Below are 18,641 nucleotides of genomic sequence, written 5' to 3' on the forward strand. Positions count from 1 at the left end.
AATTACAGTTACAGAGTACCTATGAAAATAATTTTAGGGCTGGGGCTCACCACGACAGGAGGGACCATATTAAAGAGGCTCGGTATTTGGAAAGTTGAGAACCACCGAGTTAGAGACTATCTCAAAAAATAAGGTAGAGATGGGGCTGCAGAGACGGCTCAAGGGTCAGGAGCCATGCTCTTCCAGAGGACCTGGGTTTGACTCCTGGCACCCATGAGGCAGCTCAGGGGATCTGAGATACCATCTCTTGGCCTCTTTAGGTACTGTACGGACATGGTACACATATATACAGGCAGGCAAAAACATAAAATAGGAATAAATGAACCTTAAAAAAGTAACATAGAAAATGGCCTAGGAAGACACATGATGCTGATTTAGGGTCTCCACACGTATTTTACACACACACACGCACAAACACACACACACACACACACACACACACACACACACACACACACACACACACACAAAGCATGGCCTTCCACAGGTCTTACTGAGTGCTGAAATGATGGGGGAAGAGATGTCTACACCCCAAGCGTGGGCCTCCCTGGAAGCAGCAGGTCTCAGGAAGTCAGTTTGGCTTTGCCTGTGGTCTCCCACTTCAGGTGGGGTTGGGCTTTGCTGGATATTGTTTCCCTGTGGCCTTCTCTGTCAAACAGGCCAATCAAGAATGGCAGTGTCGGGGCAGACCAGAAGGGTTCTTATGGAGACCGTTTTAAGGCTAAGCCCCGGCCAAGCTTCCAGACAGGCAGTGGTCTCCTTGCAAGCTTCCCAAGATATCTCAGGGGCAAGCATTGAGGGAGAGGTAAGATATGCTCAACAAGAATTCTTCTGTGACTTCGCTCAACCCACCCTATCTCTTTTGATTATTATTTTTTAATGAAAAGTGTGTGTTGGGGTGGGGGGGGGTACACCACCTCCCCTGGCCCTGAGCCTACAATCTGACTTGCAATGCTAATCTCTGTGCCACGTGGTTGGCTCTGGGCCAGTTTAATATCACTCTCGCTGATAGCAGGTTGCAGCGGTGTTTCCATTATGAAGTTCGGCTTTAAAAATCTCTCAGACATGGAGACAGTCTTCTGGGCAAAGGACCTTACCAATGCTTAGCTTCTCGGGGTGGGCTGTGGGGCTCCAGCCTGCATTTCCAAACCTCCCCTATGAATTAGATGTGTCCTATGGGGTCTTTAGAGGGACTAGGGATGGGGCTCAGTGGGTAGAGAGCTCACCTAATATGCACAATACCCACCACTGCAAAGGATTGGGTGTGTTGGCATATGCCTAAAATGCACCCATGAGGCGGAGGCAGGAGGATCAGAAGTTCAGAGTCATCCTTGCCTACATAGAGAGTCTGAGCCAAGACTGGGTTAGAGACCGTGTCTCAAACGTAAATAAACAGAGTCAGTGAAAGGGCTCAGAGGATAAAGGGGCTTGTTGCAAGGTCAGATGACCCGAGTTCAAGCCCTAGGAACCCATGGGGGTGGAAGGAGAGAACTGCTTCCTGCAAATTATCCTGTGATCACCACACATGTGATGTAAAATACTCCCCAATTAATTAAACTAACCAACCAACCAGCCGGCCGGCCAGCCAATCAACCAACCAACCAATCAATAAAATGTCTTTGGAAGAGACTTCAGGGATGTAGTTCGATGGTAGAACAGGTGCCTACACGGGCCAGGCTCTGGGCTCAACCCCCAGGGCCACCATTGCAGCAACGACAATACGAAAACCAGTCACCCCTCTCAACAGGAGGAAGATCAGTGGCATGGAGGGTATCTGCGGAGAGCGTGTCCTTTTCTGAGATGCTCTGAAGCGTGGCTCTCCGCTCTCCGCTTTTGTTTTCCGAGACCCCGACTTTCCCGACTCATGCACGCTGACTTACATACGGATTTCAACCAGACTTCTGATTAACCCTCTCATTTATCACCCACGGCCCACGGTTCCGTAAACCCAGACATTCCGTTTCAGGGCAGGAATCTCTCTGAGATTAGCCTCCAAGGTCTACCCCAGTCACAAGATCTGCTTCTGGGCAGATGAGGTTGTATGTGTAAAGGATATAAAAGTAAAAAATAAAAGAGGCTGTGGCAACCAGTTCTGTCAGTTATTAGCTGTGTAGCCTTAGACAAGGTATATGTGTGTGTGTGCCCCTCTCTCTCTCTCTCTCTCTCTCTCTCTCTCTCTCTCTCTCTCTCTCTGTGTGTGTGTGTGTGTGTGTGTGTGTGTGTGTGTGTACAGTGTGAGTTTTCTCAGCTCACTCCTATCCCTTCTGATTATTGATTTTTAAGTTAAAAAGTGTGTATTGGGGGGAGTATGCCACCTCCCCTTGCTGAGCTAGGAGTGTGCGTGTATGCACTCACATTATATATACATATATATGTACACACACACACATCTCTTAAGAGCAGTAAGAACCATAGTGAACCTCCCTTTACACGTTGCTATGAATGTTAACTGCGATGATATATAGGGTACTAGAAGTATTAGATCATTCTTTATCTCTGCGACCTTAACCAAGAGCTCTGTGCCTTCCATTCTGACACAGAGCAGAAGCCTTGCTCTGTCTGGTACGGCCTGAGTGGCCAATCTGGTTTTAAGAGCCTTCTTCCTGCCCATCATTTATTATTTTACTGTCCATCACGGTCCTCAGGAACAGCTCCCCACAAACGCAGACTTACAATGCTACCTTTACTTAACTAACATAATTTAGAGCCCTGACCCAAGATGGTGAGCCACTAATGAAATTTCCCCTTCGCTAAGATCTTCATTAACAAAAGGTCGGGAGGGCTCCAGGAGGAAGATGCAAAACCAGAGGGGCGAGGGGGGGAGCCACAAGCACCCAATGCGGGCGGGGGTCTCCAGTCAGGACCCAGATCTAGTCCAGGGCTGGAAGGCAGCGACCAGCTGGCAGGGGACAAGTGCCCAAGGACTTGGATGGATGCTGGAAAACCCATCAGTGGTTCTCGACAGAGCCTCTCGAAAGCGCTCTTTCTCCACCTGGGAGACAGGCTGAGCACTTTTGGCTGTGGGTATTTTGAGATGTCCTTTGTCATTTGATCTCAGCTGGGGCGACGCGTGGGGCCTGAGAGGAGAAATAAATTGTCCGGACGTGGGGCTCTAGGAATGGGGCTCTCCACTCAGCTTTGATCGGGCCGAGGGGCTCTGAGGTTCACCCTCAGCTTGATTTTATTTTTAACTTGTTTCCTTTGCCTTCAGGTCTCTGGGGCCAGACTCTCCTCCCTACTCTGGCGTTCTCACCCGATCCTCTTTTATTTTTTTTCCCTCTTAAAATCTGTTCGTTTTTCATGAGACACACTCCCCGTCCCCCGCCATGTATTAGCTGCTTCTTCTGGCTTTAGCCTGCTCTATATTACAATAATGAAATAGCTTCGAGCTAGGAAAGTTTGTAAAGAAATGAGGAGGAGGAGCCCTCCTACACAGAGGCCTCTATGGAGCTGGCTCGTACACACACACACACACACACACACACACACACACACACACACACGCGCGCACACGCGCGCGCACACACACAAACACACACACATAAACAAACACGCACACAGACACACATAAACACACACACGCAAACAAACATGTGCACACACACATGCATGCACGCGTGCGCACGAGCGCACGCACACAATCTGAACAGGACTTTTGGACTTTGCCTTTTCTCGGTTTTCAAGGGTGTCTCTGTGTTGCATGTTGGTCTGGCTTGTGACTCTCTAGAGGTGCCCACATCTGGCAGCTTCGGTCTCTTACTCGCAGAATTCTAAGGTGGCAGGAAGTGTTACATGACAAGAGGTTTTGTGTGTATGCGTGTGTGTGTGTGTGTGTGTGTGTGTGTGTGTGTATGTGTGTTTGAGAGACAGGGGTGTTCTTATCTCTCAATACCACTGTGTTTTAATCATGGGGACCCACACTGAAGACTTAATCTATTTCTAAGGACTCCTCAAAAGTCCGCCTCTAAATATCAAAGCTGGATTAATCCCTTGCAGGGTGTGATGGTTTGCATATGCTTGGCCCAGGGAGTGGCACTATTAGAAGGTGTGGCCTTGTTGGAGGAAGTGTGTCACTGTGGGGTGGGCTTGGAGTCCCTTCTCCTAGCTGCCTGAGGATGCTCAGTCTGCTCCTGGCTTCCTTCGGTGAAGATGTAGACCTCCTCCTGCACCACGCCTGCCTGGATGCTGTGATGCTGACATACTCCCGCCTTGATGATAATGGACTGAACCTCTAAACATGTAAGCCAGCCCCAATTAAATGTTGTCCTTTATAAAACGTACATTGATCATGGTGCCTCTTCACAGCAGTAAGACCCTAAGAACAGGGGGATCAAATGGCAGCATCTGCACCCTTGAGGGACATGCACCCCACATTCCAACCACAGCCTTTTCTCATTTTAAAATTTAAACATTTAAGATGAGCTACCCACGCCCCCCATTCACTCCTGAACATGGAGAAAAACCAGACATGGTTGTGAAGTCATTGTTCTGAAGATCCAGTGGGCAAGCATTGCCTTGAGGGATGTGGAACCTCTGAGAATCCCAGGCGATTGTTACTGAAAAGCAAGAGGCCATGCGATTGCCAGTATGAGTGTTTTTAGGAATTCTTGCTGCAGCCCTGGAAAACTTGGAAGGAGGGAAAAAAAACCCATTATTAAAATCAAACAACCAGCACGTCGTGCCCCGCCGGAAGTGAAGGTGCGGGTCTGGCTGTGGGCTCTGAGAAGCCCCTGCCCGGATGGCAGCAGTAGTTCTAGGGGGAGATCCCATGGGCCCTGAGCGTATCTTCCCCAATCAGACTGAGGACTCAGGGCCCCATCAGGGTCCTCCAGAAGGAACTGGGGATTGGACCAGTGAAGAACCTGAGGAAGAGGAGGAGGAAACAGGAGCGGGCCCAGCAGGCTACTCATACCAGCCCCTCAATCAAGACCCTGAACCGGAAGAGGTGGGACTGGCGCCAGTACGTCAGGGTGAAGATGGTGCTGCTGATATCTGAGATCGGATCCAGGCCCTGGAGCTTCACTTGCCAGACCCGCCATTGGAGAGTGAGGCTGGAGATGAGCAGGGAGCTGCAGCATTGTGCAGTACAGCTCAATCCCCATGGACCTGGAACACGTGGAACTGGTGAAGAGGACGATGGCTGGAGTAAGCCTGCCCGCGCCAGGGGTTCCTGCCTGGGCTCAGGAGATATCGGACGCTCAGTGAGAAGATGTGGTGCAGAAAGCCCTCCAAGCCTGGCAGGCGTCCCCTGCCTGGAAGTGACCACTCAGGGAGCAAGCTGCCTTACCTCCCTGCATTCCAGGCCGGGACCAGCACAGGACTAACAGTTCTGGTTTTAACATCTGTCTTCGGGGTTGGGGATTTAGCTTAGTGGTAGAGCGCTTGCCTAGCAAACGCAAGGCCCTGGGTTCGGTCCCCAGCTCCGAAAAAAAGAAGCAAAACAAAACTAAAAAAAAAAAAAAAAAAAAAAAAAAATCCCTCTTCTTCCCGTGTCCCTTTTCGCACCAAGGCAAGTCAGACCTCTCAGAGACCCACTTTGTTCAGTTCTGTACATATGAACATTGGCCCAAGCCCAGCCCACCTTAGCATGTATCACTCTGTGGAGAATAAAGCACCTTATGTACACTGCCAAAAACAAAACAAAACAAAACAAAAAAATCAACAAACAAAAAAAACCCCATAACAACAACAACAACAATGACAAACTGGTTCTGTAAGACAGGGAAGACAGGGGGTTGGGGATTTAGCTCAGAGGTAGAGCGCTTGCCTAGGAAGCGCAAGGCCCTGGGTTCGGTTCCCAGCTCCGAAAAAAAGAACCAAAAAAAAAAAAAAAAAAGACAGGGAAGACAGATTTCCCTTTCCTCACAATGAGGATGTAAACCTTTGACCAGGGTTTTAAAACTGAGTAGCATGGTTGGGGAGTAGCATGGTTGGGGAGTAGCAGCATGGTTGGGGAGTAGCAGCATGGTTGGGGAGTAGCATGGTTGGGGAGTAGCATGGTTGGGGATGCAGCTCAGCGGTGAACAGGATGCTTGGTCTTGGTCAACTCCAACGCTATTATCATCTTTGACATTAACCATTATCCCCTGAGGCCGACTCATTCTTGCCCCTTTATCCTGGAGGAAGTCACTCCCTCCTTTGGAGTGGCTGGAGCCCTTTCCCTTCTCTTGAGCCTGCCAGCTCCCTTTGCACTTTACAGAAGGGCCATTAGGTGGGGCCCTGTCCCCATCTCCCAGGTAAGCCAATGACTATGACTCTGGACTTTGAGGACCACTGAGTTCTGGGACAAATGCTCGGATTGTCCAAATGCATGGAGAGGCTGTGGTGGAGGAGGCTGGCTAGGGTCTGCAACCCTACAGGTCCCGAGAGCTTGCTATGGAAGAGGTTGTACAGTTGAAATCGCCAATTCAGTTTTAAAAAACAATCACAAAGATTCTTTAGGAGAAACAAACAAACCAACAACACAAAAGCACATCATAAGTCAGCTGTCACTGACAGCATGACAGCCCTCAGCAGTCTAGCTCCTGCTTTCTAGTCCTCTGTCCCCACTGACGCCATCAATGGACCACTTTGACCCTTAACCACCGTGAGGCACTACACCATCCTTATCCAATCATTTGTGTCAGCGTGCAAGTATCCATCTCAATATTGCTTTGGGACTCGGCATTCTATCAAGGAGGGGTCGAGGAAGGTCACCAGACCCTCACATGAGGTTCCAGACACTTCTCTCAGCCATGTGTATATAATTCTGCCCTAGTGGCGTATGGCCTAGGGGAAGTTAATCTTACACAGCTATGGGGAGCCGTGGTCCATCCACACTAGGAACTTTCCAGTATGGCTGCTTTGGGGCCACCCATGCTACCATAGGAAACCCCTCACCCACACTCTGATAGGTAGACCTGCACCCAGTACTCCTTGTGTCAGCAGGGTGAGTACTTTGATTGGTCAATGGGACCTTACTGAGGAGGGGACTCGACCGTCCACTGTTGACATAGGCCAGCCTTCTCCTATCTCCTCCTTTGACCTTCACGGTCTCCCACGTCAGCTGACCTTGTCCACGTGCTCCCCTATCTTCCGTGATCTTCCGTCTACCGCTACAATCCCCTGCTGAAGCCCAGACACTGTTTACTTTCCTTCCAAGTCCAACTTCAAGGTCAATCCCAGGATACCTTTTCCTGTCACCTCACTGAACCCTCCGATCCCCCAAGAGACTCGGGCTGGACCGCAGGCTCATTCCGACCTTGGCCTACTCAATTTCCCACACGCTGCAAACGACTCTTAGACGAACTTGACAACATTTCCTGTGCTCCTACGCACAGAAGGCAGAGCTCAGCTGGGGAAGGGACAGTCAAGCAGGCTGGTGGCACCGCTAACCACAGCTGCCCAAATCACCAGGCTGCAGAGACTTCCAAGCGAGCAGTTTCCTCTTCTCGGTCACCAGTTTCTCACCAGCGGGGACCTTTGACCTTCGCCAACCTCCTTCAAACCTCTTTCCTGGTTTCTCTTCCTCTCGATGACTTCTCCTCACATGCCTGAAGCTAGAGGCCATGTGCACAAGCTAACTGGTTTTCTGTCCCCCTTCCCTCCCTGTATCTGCCCTGCCCTCTGACCTTTTCTTCCACCTGGAAGAGGAACAATCTCAAAGTGTTCTATCGAGAAGAACACTCACTATCTGGTTTCCAGAGATGGTTCCTCCAAATTCTGGCCTGTGAGGTTCTTTATCGTTAGTATTTCACCACCAAGGGCTAATGTCAGGGGTTGGGAGTGTAGCTCAGTTGTGTCGTAGCTTGCCTTGCGTGCATGAAGCCTTGAATCCCTTCCCCATCATTGCTAGGGAAGTGCAGACTGGAGAGGAAGAGGCACGGAAGGCCAGATGTTCAGAAAGTCATCCTAACAACAAAAGGAGTTTGAGACCAGCCTGGGCCCACATCTGTTCCTTGTTTTCTGGTGTGTGTGTGTGTGTGTGTGTGTGTGTGTGTGTGTGTGTGTGTGTGTGTGTGTGTGTTTCATGTAGCCTAGGCTAGCCTCAAACTCTCCACGTAGTTGAGGATGACCTTGAATTTCTGATTCTCTGCCTCTAACCCTCTGAGTGCTGGGACTAGTGCATGCATCACTGTGCCCAGCTGTATGTGTGGTCGGACGCAGTGCTTGAGATCAACCCAGAGCTTTTGTGTATGCTGGGCAAGCATTCTACCCACTGAGCAATATCCCTGTACTACCCCTGCCCTACCAGATTGACCTTTTTACACTTTGTTTATTTAATTTCGTGTGTGTGTGTGTGTGTGTGTGTGTGTGTGTGTGTGTGCGCGCGCGCTTGCGTGATCATCCCTGTACCTTGCCATGCATGTGGAGCTTAAAGGCCAAACTTCAAGAATCAGTTCCCTCCTTCTGTCATTTAGGCTCTGGGGATTGGGCCCAAGTCATGAGACTTGGTAGCAGGTATCTTTTACCTGCTGAGCCATCTCACTGGCTCCAAGTTTAGTTTAAGACAAACACTTATTACACAATCCTTCCTTGATTTCTTGCTACTACAACGAAAAGCCACCATGCTAACTTTTCAGGGTCTTCATCTACACTTACATTGAAATTTAATTCTATGGCATTACGAGGAACAAAGTTTGAGCCTCTCTGGTATTTGGAGGTGAGACTTTGGGATTAGGGAAAGAGGAGGCATCAAGAGTAGACCCAATTCAGTTTTACAAATGAGGAAACCTGAGGCAGATGGTTCTCCCTCACCGGGAGATGCCTGTGCCACCTTAGGCTGCTGCAGACAATCCCAGCAGGCACAATGACCTCACAGTATGATATGACACACCCAGGGACTTCCTAACCTTCAGAACTGTAAACTAGACTAACCTTTATTCTTTATAAATTATCCACCCTGTGGTCTCCAGTTATAGCAACAGACAATGGAATGAGACACATCATCAAGACAGTACCTCACTCCTTTCCAGATGAGCCACCTTTCTTCCTGAGACGTCTTTAAAAACTCTGAAAACTATTATTTTTGATACTCTGCTTCTAGCTATGGAATTATCTTCATGTATCTTTTTTAGCAGTTAGAGAGAGATTAGATGGTGGCGAGGCTGAGTTCCAATCCCCACACCTAGCTGGGTGACCTTGAGCAAGAGAGATCTGATCTTACATTTCCATTTTACCCTAAATATAAAATGCTTATCCCCCAGCATTACCCAAGCACTGAGGAATTAACACAGGAGATGGACCTGGATCTTAAGGGCTCCATAATGCTAGCCACCAACATTGTCCAAAGTAAACTTTGATCTAAGTAACTGTGCCTCTTCAGTCCTAGAAAATGCTTTCAGCTCTTCATGTTTCAAATATTAATCGTCTTTGAGCATTTTCATTTTGTTTTGCTTGAGAGACACAGTCTCATGTAGCCCAGGCTGGTTCCAAGTTTGTTTATAGAGCCTAGGCTAGCCCCTTGGACTCCCCAGTGTGGGAGTTATACATATAGGCCACCACTTCCCAGTTTACAGAGCACAGAGCTTAGTGGCCTGTCATGCACACTCTAAGGACTGAGCTGTCCAGCCCTCTTAGGGCATTTTTCTTAGTCATTGCTGTGTGTTTGGGGCAGAGAAGAGGCCCCAGAACATGAATGTGTTTCTTACCCAGCAGGAAAGCCTGGGAGAAGTATCTCCCTTCTCTCTGTTCCCTCTCAACCTGATTTGTCCCCTTCCTTTCACAGCCAGGCCCCTTGGAAATTCCTCTTTGGTTCATTGCAAGCTGGCTGGCTTCTGCTCCACTATGTCACCTCCCTGTCAAAAAGCTTGCCCATGACCTTACTACGCCATCCCTCAGGACCCTCTAGATGCCACGCTCACTGAACTCTGGGGCCATTATCGGTGCCGACAGTGTCTTCACCCACAGCTCTCTCGGGGTCTGTGATCTCCACACACCCCATTTCTCCCTCAAACTCTCAGAGCGGCCCTTCTCATCCATCTTCTTCATTCCTACAGCTTCAAAAGTAACCCTGTGACTCCTCAGAGCTCGCCCTCTTTTGCTCAGCCGTGAACTTATGGATCCAATTTTCTACTGGTTCCTACTGTCATTTGCTGTGTGAGCACTTCAGCCTGAACTCACAACCTCTCCTGCCTTCAAGCATTTAGGCTACTGTAGCAAATTCCCTGAAATGGGGCTGCTTGTACATAACAGAGGAGGGGGGAGGTAGATTCTCACAATTCTAGGGTCTGGGAAGCCCAGGTTAAGACTGATTTGCACACAGCAACATAAGGGGGTGAGGAGTTTCTGAGGCTTTTAGCAAACAAGTGTAGGGACCCTTCTCAGTTTCATTCTTAAGACGCAGCTACTGCCTTGGAGGGCTCTGGTAGGATTTCACCCAGAATTCTGGGAGGGCGGAAACACAGACCTTCCCACCACAGTGTCTCTTAAGCCATTAAGAACATTCCTTGTGGGTGCTATTGCTACTCAGCTGTGGAAAAAAAAATAACCGTAAAGGATGGAGCCTGAGTTCAAATGCTCTCCTTGTTTTACCAATCCAAAGACGGACCAACCATGCCTATGTTCTGAGAGACTAGGAGCAAACCAGACTCCCTGGGACACAGGGAGAGGGGCCACAGTAACAGAGGGCTAAATAACAAAGGTTTGCAATAAAGATGGTGACCTTCCAAGGTGGCCAGCTTCTTCCTCACCCTCCTGACCTGAGACAAAAGCCTGGCAGTTTAAAACAAAGGCCCTGTGGACTTCCTCTCCCACCAGTGGGCCGCCTGCTGCTGGACTGGCCCAACAAGTTCAAGGCCAGAGCAGGCTATGTTTACACAACAGTTGGGAGCCAGTCAGCAATCCTGCCTTTCTTCAAATGAACCAAGGCGAAATGAGAAGACACGCAGAATTCTGATGCCAGGAAGGCAGGACCAGGAGGATCCCTGGGGGCCAGTCATAGAGCTCCAGATTCAATGAGAAATCTTTGGTCTTTAAACCCTGCCAGCCCTTGAGAAAAGACTGGATTTTGGCATTTGAGTCCCGCCTCTGGTTCTTGGAGGGCCTTTTTCTCTGTGTGCCTACTGTGTGTGTGTGTGTGTGTGTGTGTGTGTGTGTGTGATTTTTCCACTGCTACCTGTGGAGGAGTTTGTTCCTGCCTTTTAATTCCATAACTGGCAGAGACAAATGAACCCAATCCACACCCCTATATGATAACAGTTTGACAAACACTGCTTCATCTTAACATTGTGCGTGTGCTTATTTGGGGGGGGGGGTGCGTGAATACACAGAGGTCAAAGATCAACCTCGGGCATCCTTCAGGTGCTGTCTAGCTTCTCCTCTCTTTGAGACAGGTCTCACTCTGTAGTCCTGGCCGGCCTGGAACTTTTATGTAAATCAGGTTGGCCTGGGGTTTACAAATATCTACCTGTCTCAGTCTGCTGCGAACCACTATGTGGATGCTGGATACTGAACTTCGGTTCTTGTTAAGATCAGCAAATGCCCTTCATTGGTGGTCCTTCTCTCCAGCCCAGATTCTAAACACCCAATGTCATTCAAAAGATGACCCAGGAGAGTAATGAAAGCCAAAGGGGATGAGTCAAGTATAAGCACTCACTAGACTCTAGGGAATGAGGAGCACAAGGAAAAGCCTTTGGCCTTTGCCGGTTTAGAGTAACAGGTATAAAAACCACGAGTAAGTCAGGGTCCACAGACAGAGGTCGGAACGCATCTCAGAAGGCAGAGGTGGGCTGCACTGAGACATGGTAGGACCCTCCAGGTACGTTAGCTTGCCTGTAACAGGAACGACCTTTAAAGGTCTCTGAATACTTTGTCTGATAAAAAGACGTCTTGACTTTGCCCAGTCACTGATTACGGGTAAAGGCACCGGCCTGGTACAGCACAGAGTGAAAGGAAGGAGGTCCCGCCGTTCTGAGGCGTCAGGTCTTTTATGCTAGAATTTCTGTTTGCACATGCGATTTTACTTATGGTATTTGCTGCCCCTCAAGACTTCACAGTACAAACTTACGAAGGTGAGAAATTAAAGCCGCAGTTTTTGAGGCAGTTACAGAACAAATCTGGCCACATACGCATGCACCTCTCCAGAATCTGCAATCCTGGACTGTGGAGATGGCTCACCTGTGAACGCGTTTGCTCCCGAGCCTGATGAGTTGAGGGCCTACACGGTGGAAAGAGAGAACCGACTCCCGCAAGTTGTCCTGTGATTTCTATTCACGAGCCATGACATGCATGTACGTGCACAAGGACACACAAAGAGGCTCACAGGAGTCACTGGTTAGCGTCCTACCATTAGTAGACAGGAGAAGTATTTCGTTTCCAAATAGGAATCACAGACCTTAGACAAAGGACGCACTCGTGTGTGCTCATAGCCAAAGCAGAATGTCAGCAGCCTGTGTACCCCACGATTCCTTTATTTTGATTTTTTTGAGACAAGGTCTAATGTAGCTCAGGCTAGCCTCAAACTTGCTGTATAGCTAAGGCTAGCCTCGAACTTTGAATCCTTTTGCCTCCTATACCTCCCCAGAGCTGAGTTACAGTTATGTGACACAATGTCTGATTCATGATTCTCTTAAATTAAAAAAAAAAACAACTGTTTACTTATTATTATTATTGTTGTTGCTGCTGCTGCTGCTGTGTTGCTATGCATGTCTGCACAGGCTACAGTGTGACTGTGAGCTCCGAGGACCACTTTTTGAGTCAGTTCTCTCCTCTCCCGGGGTTGCAAGTGTCGGCCCGCTGAGCCATCTTGCCTGCCCAATTCCTTTCTAGAAAGGGCAATTCGCTTTGGTAGGGATTGAGCCGGGAGCAGCACTTGCTAAGCACATGTTCTACCTCAGAGAAACGCCCCCAAGCCTCGGTGAGATTGTTTTCTGTTAACAGAAAGCCCCAACAAAGGCACACCATGTGTGCAACTGGTATCGTATCTATTCCAAGAGACCCAGATGGTTCTGAGTAAATTTAGCCGGGTGCCGCAAGCAGGGTTCCCCTATAGATCAAAATAATGTTACTAGAAAAAAAATATACATCTCCCTGCAATCTTTCACTCCTGAGGAAGGTTCTCGGAATATATCATATTTCATTTCATTAATTCACATGGGTTCTGCCTTGCAACCAAGGGGACGTTGACTTAGCTCATGACAGACCTTTGGACTTTGGTGTAAATGCTAACCAAATCCTTCAGCATCGAGTGCCGCTCACTTGGTTTTGGCCCTGAGCGCCTGTCTATTCTGTGATGGTACCAATGTGTTTATTTATTTTATATCATTTTATAATATTGATTTTTATAATTTATTTACTTTTATGACCTGAGTCAGTGTCTGGCCTTGTACCCTAGGCTGGCCTCAAATTCCTCTGGCCTTCAGAGTGCTGGGATGTCAGGCGTGTGGCATCACATCCATCCCATCGGGGTATTCATCTGATGCTTTTCAACACATATTTATTAATAGCTTGGCCAGCATAATTAAGATAATTAAAATAACTCCACAGAATTGTCTGCATATTCCGAAGGGGTTTTTTGACCCTCTAGTTAAAGGGCTGGAAAGAGGATGGAACCATTTTTAGAGGCGACTGCGTGAACTTTATATTTTAGTCAGCTAACTAAAACGGCTGGGGGGACTAGAAATAGGTCTTTAGGGCTGGTGGGACAGCCTGGTGGGCAAAAGAGCTTGCTGCAAAAACATGAGGACTGGAGTTCAAATCCCTAGCGACCACAGGAGAATGAACGCCTAGGAATGAGGTAACCTGGTATAGATATCTCTGAACAAAACTGACCTTGTCTCAAACACGGTAGACAGTGAGGACAAGCACCCAAAATTGTCTGTGCCTGCATTCACACACAGACATCCATCCAAACTCAATATAAAAATAATGACACGTGGGTCACCAATAGGCATTAGGGGGAGATAGATGATTTGAATATGAAGTAGCACTGGCCAGGGAGAAGGCCCAATGAGTAAAGGAGTTTGCTGCCAAGCCTGAAGATCTAAGTTCAATTTCTAGGACCCACACAGTGGAAAGAAAGCACTGACTCCTACAGTTGTGGTCTGTCCGCCATAAGCACACAGGGGAGCATGCATCCGCTTGTGAACACACAAACACACAGTGAATGTCCGAAAAAAATTACAAACACGTATGACTGAACAGCTTGGTACCATGAGATAAGCATGGTTCTTACCCTGAAGATCCAGTACCAGGGCCACTGAACCTTAGCTCACACTGTGCCTGGATAAAACAGCGTGCATGCGGGCAAGTCCAGGAGCAGACGGAAGCATTAGACAGGAAAAATTGCTTACAAACGGTGGCCACTGGGGGTCATTAACTTCCTTCCACCATTCCCTCGCCCCACAAAAGTTTTCTTATAAGAGGCTAAAATACCGGCCAAGGCTCATCCTCGAAGGTGTGCTTATGACAGAGAGGTTGGCTCTGGACCGCTCTGTGGAAGGTGACACAGCTCTTCCCTTTCCAGGGCTCTGACAAGACATTCACATTCCCAGGCAGCCCACGGCTGTCCAGGGAAAAGGGCGCAAACACCCTCCCTGGCTGATTACTGGATAGCCTTTCTTCAGCAGATGCTGCTCCTGCGTCCACATTTTCTCTGCACGCATTTGTGGCTGAAATGTCCCTCACAGGTTCATGTACTGGCCTCTTGGTCTCCAGCCGCGGTGCTATTTTGGGAGGTTCGAGAAACGTCAGGAGCTAGGGCCTCACTATTGGAAGGTTCCTGGGACCCAGCCCCTTGCTTATTCTCTGCTTCCTATTTGGCATGGAAGACACAGCACCCTTCCCCCCACACTCCCAAGGCTGTGATACCTAAGTGCACAAGAGCGCTGAAACTGTGAGCCAAAATCAATCCCCTCCAAGTTTTTTTCTTCAGTCAGGTATTTGGTCATTAGTGACAAAATAAAAGTGACTAATGCGTGGGTTGGTGAGATGCCTCAGTAGTAAAACTGCTTGCCATCCAACACCGACAATATGGAATCCAGATGTAGTAGCTTGTGTTGGGAACACCACTGCTCCAACAGTGAGATGAGAGTTGGAGGCACGGGAATCACCCAGAAGTTCACATGCACAGGGACCGGTGCAAATAACAAAGAGACCGGGAATTCACCACTGCTGGTGGAAGAGAAGGTTGACTTCCACTGGCATGACGCATGGGAGCGTAAAAATATACCCATATAGCAAATAATAAGTAAAGAAAAAAGAACGTTAGAGAATAACTGGTTGATGCATTCACAAGGGTCACTCAACGTCCTCTCCCAGAGCAGGAGAGTGGGATGAACTCACGTGGAACCCCAGACAGCCCCGCTGGACCACAGAGAGAAGGAAGGTGCTGTCACTCATAACTACAAGATGCTATCGCCACTAACATTTTACCCCAGGGCTGCTAAAACATGAAAAACAGTGACACTAGAATAGACAGAACATGGAAGCTTCATTACAGGCTTAGCATGTATGTACGAAAGGCCACACTGAGCACACTGCATGGTTAACATCTTCTACACATACAAGGGATTCAGAAGTCAGAACCACCCAGGCAAGTGACAAGGACACAAAAGTGATAAGCCAGCTGCTAAGTGGCCAATCTGGGGTGGAAGTCCTATGGATCCAATTCCAGGCCCTGCGCCCTCCTTCCCCTCACTCTCCTGCCTCTATCCTATTGGGCACTGGCTTGACTGTCAGAGGGATGAGGGGGCGGTGCCAAGCAGAGTCCTTTCCAGGTGCAGGAGACCCAGGAAGAGCAGCGTATAACGCCATGATGCCCATCTTCCTGGCAGGAAGTCACCATACAGAGAAGGTCTGGTATTTGGGCCAGAGACTGGACACAGTCCTCCAGCTTGGTGAAGTGAACTCAAGAGAACTGTCTCTCAGAACACCCCCAGCACGGTGAGAAGAATGGGGGCTGCAAGCTTCAGAAATGGGGCAACTTAACAGCTGTCCTACAGATCACTTTCACCACTCATGGAGCTGCAAGCCAGAGCCTGATTCTCAAGCCATCCCCACAACTGAAGTCAATGAGAAATACCACCACTGATGGTCTGAGTCATCTCACTGGATCCTTTCCTGAGTCCTCTGACCTGAGCCATGCCTCCTCATTCATCATCAGGGATGCTCTGGCTGATGAATTCTCATGAGTTGTTCCCTGCAGAGCCCTGGTCTGCCCCTGTTTGGCCCAAGGCTAGGCAGTGATTTCGCCGAACTTAGTATATCACTCTGGTTAGTGGGTCTAGCCAGCTGCCAGCTTTTGGCAGACTCCTAAAGTGTCCTCATCCAAAACGCTCCAAGACCCAAAGGCTGCTGGGTACCATCTGTCATGATCAATCCATTCACAGAAGGACCAAAAACGGCTCCACAAACATAAACAGAAAGATCTAGGTAAATAAACAAGAAAGGCAAGCTTTGTTTTTTTAAAGCGGGGAACAGTGGTTTCCCACAGCAATTAGGTCTCTTGTGAGGGGAAAAAAATATTTGGGAAACAATTGCAAATATAGTGGATGGGGCTGAGAGTGGATTCTAGAAAGTTGGGGGGCGGGCACATCGTGTCTCATGCAACATGACTTGAGGAGGAACCTTTTTCAAAAGTGAAAAGGTAAGTCTGCGATGGTACCTCACAACTGTAACCCTACTACTTGGGAGGCAACGGGAGAAGCATGCATTCAAATCCACCTTAGGCTATGTATACAGTGAGTTTGAGGCCAACCTGGGCTATTTAAGGAAACCCCCACATACAAAATCCAGCTGGGATCCCTTCTGCTCCTCTTCCCGGCTGATGACCATAGTAAATTTGCTGTCTGTATATTTTAAAAATAAAATGGGTTATGCAATATGTAAATAGTCCATAAGCAAAATATTGCTACATTATTTAAAATTTTTATTACATTACTTATCATGTGTGTGTGTTCATGATGCGTACACACAGTGTCCATGTGGAGGTCAGAGGATAACTTCTGGGGGTCAGTTCTTTCCTTCTACCCTGTAAGCCCCAAGGATCAAACCCGATGTGTTATATAATAGCCAGTTCTACTTTCTTTGTGTCACGAAGAGAAAAGATGAAAATCTCCCATTTTTGTTCTTTGATCAAAATTTGTCCTATTTTTGGACTTTTTTTTTCCATGTTGATGTTATAATCAATTTAGGACAAGCACTGCCTATCCCTTGAGTATGCTCTGCCTCATGCTGGGTGTCTAGACTACAAAAGCTGGGAGTGGGGGCGTGCATTGCTGTAACCCCAGCACCTGGAAAGCTGAGGAAGGAGGATCGCTACAAGTTCGAGGCCAGCTGGGCTACAAAGCGAGACCCCGTTTCAAAATCCGAATAGTCCGGGACTGTCGTGTTGTAGCGTGCCCCTTCCGGTGCCTTCCTCTGTTTATTTCACCCTGATTGAAAGCCGATAAACACCAGGGAAAGGCTCACCCCTCAGTGAGGGTGTACCCTCTCGCTGGGTCACGATGGAAGGCACACCATGTCTTTTTATATTATGTCACGTGTATATGTTCCCACATTGTGTGATGTGAACTCTGCTCCTGGTGGGACTGGTTAGGTGACGGTGGAATCAAGGTGTGATCCTTTAAAATAAACTGAAAGGTCTGGAGGGTCCGCTCTGCTGCACTCTGTTTCAGCACCAGCTGTTGGCTCCACACTGCTGCGGTAATGGCAACATTGTAACAACATGGTCATCCAGACCATGTCCTCCTCCTACCTGGCAGTTTCCCAACTGTGCCTCACCTTTGTCCCTTAGAGTGTGTCGCTTTGGGCCAGTCTGATTACTTGTCTTTGGAAAACTGGTAGCAGCCAGCAGAGGCGGGGCTTTTCAGATTTATCACAACATGGTGGGAACAGGCCAAAGGAAAAGCGAACACTACTAGAAGCTGCATGTATCAGTAACCATGAATAGTAATTCTGGTTGGCACTGTGACTGCACTTCAGGATCCGAGGGCTGACCCTCGATCTGGTCACGCCTTTGTGTGGCTCGTGTTTGCTTGCTTGTTTACTTGTCTGAAACAGGACTTCATTCTGTAGTCTGGGTTGGTCCAGAACTATGCAGCCACTATATATATGGCTTTAAATTCAAGGCAAGCTTGTTGCTCCAGCCTTCTTCTACCTGCTGGGTGACAGGTCTGAATGAGCAGTCTCCGTTTGTTGTCGTTATTTTAAATATCGTTATTTTAAATATCCATCTTGGATGGGGCTGGAGAGTTGGCTCAGGAGTTCAGAGCCCTGGGTGCTCTTGTCGAGGACCTGGGTTCAGTGTCCAGCACCCACATGTTGGTTTACATTCCAGGGAAAAAGAATCTAGTAAGAAAAAAGAAAAAAAAAATCTAGTTTTTTTTCTTTTTTCTTTTTTCTTTTTTTCGGAGCTGGGGACTGAACCCAGGGCCTTGCGCCTGCTAGGCAAGCACTCTACCACTGAGCTAAATCCCCAACCCCAAAAAATCTAGTTTTAAGATCACAAACTACTATAAATAGGAAAGGCCACATCATGGAATCAAGTAAGTGTTTCTATTGTCCTCGAAAATGATACTTTTGAATAGAGATCAACTTTCCACTTCACAGACCCACGTGGATTAAAAAAGATCCTCCCAAACTGAAAATGAGGGTGTTTCATGTGGCCTTATGTATTTATTTTGATATATACTGACTTCTTAGAGAAAGTTTCAGATTTTGTA

General features: G+C 48.2%; 1 protein-coding gene and 1 pseudogene across 2 annotated transcripts in view; one reads left to right on the forward strand and one right to left on the reverse strand.

The window, feature by feature from the left end:
* Pitpnc1 (phosphatidylinositol transfer protein, cytoplasmic 1) overlaps positions 1 to 18,641 on the reverse strand; it is a 264,927-nt gene that overhangs the window by 63,778 nt on the left and 182,508 nt on the right.
* Mea1-ps1 (male-enhanced antigen 1, pseudogene 1) lies at positions 4,686 to 5,262 on the forward strand (annotated as a pseudogene).

This window comes from Rattus norvegicus, chromosome 10 (genome assembly GCF_021556685.1).
Source record: "Rattus norvegicus strain SHRSP/BbbUtx chromosome 10, alternate assembly SHRSP_T2T, whole genome shotgun sequence".
NCBI classification, from domain to species: Eukaryota; Metazoa; Chordata; class Mammalia; order Rodentia; family Muridae; genus Rattus; species Rattus norvegicus.